Here is a 6,000-nt window from a genome sequence, read left to right on the forward strand (position 1 = left end):
TAGAATGTTTTTATGTGAGTCAGATATATTTGAAAATGTGCCAATATGATCCTTTTGAAAGCCAGTGATCTAAGAGACTGCCTTCTGAACCATCTTGTTCAGTCTCTGCAAAACATTTTTGCTCTTAGTTTGGGTTTTAATTATAAAGTTGTCATAGAGTTTTCACACTTAATTTATTCCCAAGATCATGATCCAGGGGTTTTATAGATAGTAATAAAAGGTTATTTAGATCAGTGATTCTTAAGTGGGTTTTAGACTCAGTTTTTGAATTTTTCGAAGTACATAGGCATGAGCCATGTGTTTAAGTCCACCAAGGAATAACCAGGCCATTGTGGCTGGAGTGAGGAGAGACGCAGCATATGAGAGGGAAGACAGAGCCAGATTACATATGGCCTCTAGGCCTGGTTAAGGAGTTAAGTTGTGAATTTATTTGCTTTCATATTTAAATATTTAGCTCAAAATACTTTTTCTTTCATGATTCTATCCCTAGACTCTCCAGTTCACACAGATATCTCCTGTCTTGGCAATCCTATTACAGTTCTTATCCTAGCATATGATCTAGCTCTTAATAATATTTTTATTCTGTTATGTTACTGTTGTTTCAATAAGCAGATGTCTTTTGAGGGCGTGTTTTGTATTATAGATAATTTTGCCTAGCATCATTCTGGACCCACACTAGATATTCCATAAATATTAATTGCTTATAGTTCCTGAGAGGTAGGGGATGGGTGTGGGGGAGAAGAACCAAGGGAAAACAATGGGTGGGTGATATGAAAATCTGTGTCTTTGCCATTGAGAAAGTAAAGTCATTCATGTAAAGACTAGAGAATCAAACCATTTCAAAATTATTTCTGGTAATTTTTGTCCCCTCTTTTTAAATTATTTATTTATATTTTTATGATTTTTTAATTTTATTTCATCATAATTTTTAAATTATTTATCAGTTTTTGTTTCTAAATGCATCTATCATTAATTTATTTCACTAAGAAAGGTCTATTTTATCTTTCTTTCTCATGTCCTGATTTAATATTCATTCTTGTCAGAGTTTGGTCATGGCTCAGATGTTACTGTGAAATTGGGACGAGTAGGGCATTGTTCCACTATGCTTTTGAAAAACCGCTATATCTTTTGTATTGGGTAAATAGACACAATTCCAAAAAGGGATATACATTTCCATTCAAATTCTTTTCATGCTGATGTTACATAAAGCACATTCTGAGAGCCAAGAATGAGCAAGAACCGCTTCTTAAAGAAGAAAGGATAAAGCAAGATAAAGACATCAAAGCTATTGCCATTACATTTTATCCTGAAAGAAACAAGAAATTACCAGGAAGGATCAGAACCTAACGGAAAGGGGTTACTGTTACAAATCCCTGCGAGCATTTCAGAAAGGAGTAGAACTTTTTCAGGGGAGGAAATTTATTTATCCAACTGACAATGAGTCTGTGAAATTATCTAGTTAATGCAAACAAAAGGCAGGGGCTTTAATGCTACTGGGTACCTGATGTTTCAAAAATCAGGGAAACATACCTAAAAATGTGTAAAGTGAAAAATGTCTAGGGCCAGCTTTTTAACTGACACTGTTAAAAACACTTTCAAGATTTCTCAAAGTACAGCTTCAAGTTCAAAGTGAACTCTTTGGAAACTGGTTTCACTAAGAACCAGTGTCAGCATCAAGCAGCATCAGTAGATTGTTAGGTCTAAGGCTTTCCATGATACCAGGGACTGAAGAAGCATTTTTGGGTTTTTTTTAAATAGTATGCCCCAAAGGATACTATTTAGAATGAAGTTCCTTGTTGATAGTTTCTTTATTGCTGGTAATCTCTTTAAATCTATAAAATAAAGTTTTGCATTTTAAAGAGTACGGTAGTTATAGATAAGAAAAATTAGCAAATTTCGGAAAGATCTACTCACACCTATTTGTTATATCTCAATTATAAACTGTAAGTGTTACTTCTAAATGTATATATAAATTATTACATATTAAATTAAAATTAAAATTAAAAATGACTATTAAAATTAAAAATGCATCTGGAGTTTTATATATATCTATGTAGATATAGCTATATATATATTTTTTTAGAGAGAGAGAGCACATGAACAAACAGAGGAGGAGCACAAGGAGAGGGAGAGAGAGAATCTTAAGCAGGCTCCATGCCTAGCACAGGGCCCCATGTGGGTCTCGATGTCACTACCCTGAGATCATGACCTCAGCCAAAATCAAGAGTTAGACGCTTTAACCGATTGAGCCACCCAGGTGCCCCCAAAATGCATCTGGAGTTTTAACATAATGAGTCATGTACTTCATGTTAACATACAAGATGGGTTACTACTAATCCAAGTCTTACTTACTTTTAAAATCCAAAGACTAAGTCACAATTTGTAGTCACTAGCTCACAATGTCACAATAGAGTGTCTTGTTTTCGAAGTGCCTTATGTTCACATATCTTTGCGAATTCCTCCAGTGCAAGAGTACATTTCTTTGATACCTCTAGTAGTTGATGCAGTGTAATACAATGAAAAGTTTTTTCTAAATAACTTCAGTAGAATTGGAGTAAAGGATTAAAAAAATGTTCATCTGTTGATATCTAGCTGGCAGACTTAGAAGATACATACAACTTCTTACTTTTCAAGGTTGAATATTTCACTAATGGGGTGTTTCAGCATAACTTTGGAAACTTTTACTATAAATTAGACACTCTGCACTAAAAAATGAACATAGGAGAAGTTTAAAAGGTATAAAAAATGTTTTTAAATTTAGGATAACAAAGCTATTCTCATTTCCCATTACCACAGATAATAAGTTCAGTGAGGTCAAGAAAAGATATGAAGATAAAATAAAATGATGAAAAAAAAAAGAAATGGTATAAAGATTTTTACACAATAGAGTTTTAATTAAACATTTTCAGTACATGCTGTTCACAATATAAATGACATTATTAAGGTGTCCCCCATTAATTATAAGAAAATTGGGGCGCCTGGGTGGCGCAGTCGGTTAAGCGTCCGACTTCAACCAGGTCACGATCTCGCGGTCCGTGAGTTCGAGCCCCGCGTCAGGCTCTGGGCTGATGGCTCGGAGCCTGGAGCCTGTTTCTGATTCTGTGTCTCCCTCTCTCTCTGCCCCTCCCCCGTTCATGCTCTGTCTCTCTCTGTCCCAAAAATAAATAAAAAAACGTTGAAAAAAAAAATTAAAAAAAAAAAAAAAGAAAATCATTCATTCATTCATTCATTATTCATTCATTCAGCAAATATTTGCATGTTTACAATATGCCAAGCCCTGGAGATACCTGAATGAACAAAAGAGACAAAAATCTCTGCCCATAGTAATTATTAGTTGCTGTTTTAAATGATGTTTAACTTGGGAAAATTTAAAGTTTCTTCAATGAACCTCTACCACTTTTTCCACTTTGTAAATCTATCATGGACAAATTTAAATATATGGGTTTCTTTTTCCAATTTGTATTTTGCAAGCATCTGTTGCTTTTAAAGCATAGAATTGTCTGCTTGAATAACTAAATAAAGACATCAAAGACCTTACTCTTAAGGAACTGGTACTAACTGAAAGGAAGAGTGCCTACCCATGGAAAAAATTAAATAAATACAGAAATATGCATATCAAAGTAGTGATTCAAGATACCGATAAACACCTTTGATGTTTAGAGACAGCCCAGTAGATATGAAATCATCAAGTGGATTAGGATGTTGAGTAAATCAAATGCTCATTAGTGCTTCCTATGTGTATTTTCATTTGTCTTGCTGTTTCTTGGGAGGTGAAGACTTAAATAACATTTTTACTACTCTTAGGCAAAGGATTCATATTTAAAATACTTGAAGCTTTCATAGTGATGGTAGCCTTCTCTGCATAACAAAATAATGGATCCAGTAGATTGTAAGCATTTACAGATTTCTTAGGACTCCTGGTTTCAACTGTGTGCCAGCTATGTGGAACATTCTTCATACTTTTACTGGAAGAAATTTGAGTCAGTTTCCCTGTAATACTAGTATCTAGAGAATCACTCGGTTAGTGAGTTTGTCTAGGAGGCACTCAGAATCTTTCAGTATTTTTGTTGTTCTAATACTCCTAAAATAATACCAACTTGCCTATTTTGTGAATACTTTTCATTAAGAGAGAAAATTATATCAAAATTTGAATAGAAAAATTATGATGTGAAATATGCCTAGGAAAAACACATTTGGTTAAAAACAAGATTGAAAAGAAAGGAGGCTGTAAAAATGTTATATAATTAAATTTGGAGATTTATCAAGGATAGACATATTTTTATAACATTACCCCAAACCTATTATTTGGAACTCTTTTTTTCCACCTTGTTAATATTAAATCCTGAGATTTAGATAAATATTTTTGTTTTTAATTTTTTAGCATATTTACACTATGTTTACCACGAGGGTGGCTATTAAAAGTATTAAACTCTTACTAATGATGTGATGGCTGTTTTATTTGTGTGACTTCTTTAAAGTGCAGGGACATGATAAAATTTTATTGCAAGCTTTTGACTGTGTTTACATTTCAGTCAATAAAACGATTTCAAAACCTTTCCATTTCTTCTGGTCACATCAATAGTGTCCAGTTTCACAGCTGTGGTAGCATGTGCAGCATTAGACTGCACTGTATTTTAGGAAGAAAAGTTTAAATAAAGGTGTATTTATTGAATTCTTATGAGACTCCATCTCAGTGTGCTATACTTAGGGTATTTTATAATTGCCTTCTTGTATGTTACAATCTCATTCAAAAGGAAGAATTTGTGTACATCAGACAATAGAATATAATCCAAAAAGAATGACCAGTTGAATATAACCAAGCACCAATATGTATGCCAAGTACAATAAGAGCCGTGTATTCAGGGAAAGTTTAATGGAAGAAGTGAACCTGAGAACAGATCTTGAAGGCATGGCTCTTCTTTAGAGTTTGATAAAGTAGAATAGAGCAAATGGTCTATAATCATAAGTGAAACTGTGAGGACAGAACAAGTGTAGTTATGTAAGAAACTCAGGAGGTCAGCTGGGCTGGAGAGAAGGCATAGGGGAAGGATCACCTGGGGTGTGATGATGCCTGACTTGCCATGCATATCCTCATGTAGAGGATGGACTGTATGGACTGTATCCATTATGCAATGGGAGTTCGTTAAGGCTTGTAACAGGACAGTTACAGTTCTGAGTATTTTTTTCTCATAACGTGTGTAAATAACTTTAAATAAATATACATGTGAATTTGATCCAGTATTTATTTATTTATTTATTTATTTATTTATTTATTTATTTATTTATTTATTTAAAATGTTTTTATTTATTTATTTTGAGAGAAAGAGCAAGAGAACAGGTGGGGGGGGTGCAGAGAGAAGGAAGGGAGGGAGAACGAATCCTAAGCAGGCTCCATGCTTTCAGGGCAGAGTCCGATGTGAGCTTAATCCCACAAACCGTGAGATCATGACCAGAGCCAAAATCAAGAGTTGGATGCTTAACTGACTGAACCACCCAGGCACCCCCCAAACAAATATTTAGAGATGGACAAGAAATTCCGAGTTTGGATACTATTTAACTGGATTTTCATCTCTGTCTAGCATGTTATAAAACTTCTGAGGTAAGGTATAGCCTTTACCCAAGTCTTATATTCCTTTCTTTTTTAAAAGAATATATGCAAAAATTAGAACTTTTGATTATTTATAACTTGGATAAAAATACTGTTTTTAGCATTGATTGCAGATTACAACATGTTGACTTCAGAGTTATAAAATATATTCTGCGTCAGTCTCTATATTAAGAATGGGACATTTGTTTTCTTGTCATTGTGGATGTATATATTTAATTGCATGCACACTCTGGTCAGAGGTCTATAACTAAACATTAACTGGAGGTTTGGCTAATATCTGCATAATAAGGGATTTTTAAAAATCTGCTTAACTTAAGAAAACTCTCATAATTGTCTATATTTAATTTATGAAATTTTAATTTTTCTGATATTGCATGAAGGGACTCTGAAGA

At 33.7% G+C, this 6,000-nt stretch overlaps 1 long non-coding RNA gene across 1 annotated transcript in view; it reads left to right on the forward strand.

Moving 5' to 3' along the window:
- LOC131517157 (uncharacterized) overlaps positions 1-5,593 on the forward strand; it is a 42,319-nt gene extending 36,726 nt beyond the window's left edge. Inside the window, exon 3 of the long non-coding RNA XR_009264431.1 lies at positions 5,404-5,593. This is a non-coding gene — a long non-coding RNA (uncharacterized LOC131517157). The remainder of the gene's footprint in view (positions 1-5,403) is intronic.
- Positions 5,594-6,000: the final 407 nt, after the last annotated feature.

Source organism: Neofelis nebulosa, chromosome 7 (assembly GCF_028018385.1).
Source record: "Neofelis nebulosa isolate mNeoNeb1 chromosome 7, mNeoNeb1.pri, whole genome shotgun sequence".
Classification (NCBI taxonomy): domain Eukaryota; kingdom Metazoa; phylum Chordata; class Mammalia; order Carnivora; family Felidae; genus Neofelis; species Neofelis nebulosa.